General features: G+C 39.9%; 1 protein-coding gene across 1 annotated transcript in view; it reads right to left on the bottom strand.

The window, feature by feature from the left end:
• LOC101987829 (KH homology domain-containing protein 4) overlaps positions 1-725 on the bottom strand; it is a 15,320-nt gene that overhangs the window by 13,769 nt on the left and 826 nt on the right. The gene's annotated exons all lie outside the window — the stretch shown is intronic.

The following is a 725-nucleotide window of genomic DNA, read 5'->3' as shown; positions in this document are numbered from 1 at the left end:
CTAATATACCATCACTGCATATATTTTATAATGCCTCTTCTCAGATAATGGTAATTTTTGACAAAGAGACTGGGGGAGAAATGGTTCAGCAGTTAAGAGCAGTTACTGCTCTTCCAGAGGACCTGGGTTTGATTCCAAGCACCTACATGGTAGTTCACAACCATCCTTAACTACAGTTCTAGGTGAATCAGTAGCCTCTTCTGGACAACTCCTGCAGCAAGTACAAAGTAAACGTACACACGAGTAGGTAAAACATTTAAACACAAAAAATAAAGCAGAGGTGAGGGGGAGAAAGAAAGTGATTCTGGTGCCACTCAATCTCTGCACTTGGAAGGTAGAGACAGGAAGATCAGAAATTCAAAGTCACCCTGGACCACATAATGAATTCAAGATCAGTGTATCTACATGAAACCTGTCCACATGTTAAAATAAAATAGTTTAAGCCAGGTGTGGTGGTGGCTCACGCCTTTAATCCCAGCAATCTGGAAGCAGAGGCAGGTGGATCTCTATGAATTTTGAATTTGGGGTCAACCTGGTCTAAAGAGTTTCAGGACAGCCAGAGTTGTTACTCAGATAAACCCTGTCTCAAATAAAAAAAAAAAAAAAAAAAAAAAAAAAAAAAAAAAAAAGAAACAGAGAAAGAAAAATGTAGTTATGCTCGTCTACAGGTGCCTTCAGAGGTCAACAGCACATCCCGGGAACTGGACTTACAGATGGATATGATC

This window comes from Microtus ochrogaster, unplaced genomic scaffold (assembly GCF_000317375.1).
Source record: "Microtus ochrogaster isolate Prairie Vole_2 unplaced genomic scaffold, MicOch1.0 UNK16, whole genome shotgun sequence".
In the NCBI taxonomy this organism is placed as follows: Eukaryota; Metazoa; Chordata; class Mammalia; order Rodentia; family Cricetidae; genus Microtus; species Microtus ochrogaster.
The sequence above is the reverse complement of the archived record's forward strand: the minus strand, read 5'-3'. Positions and strand labels throughout refer to the sequence as shown.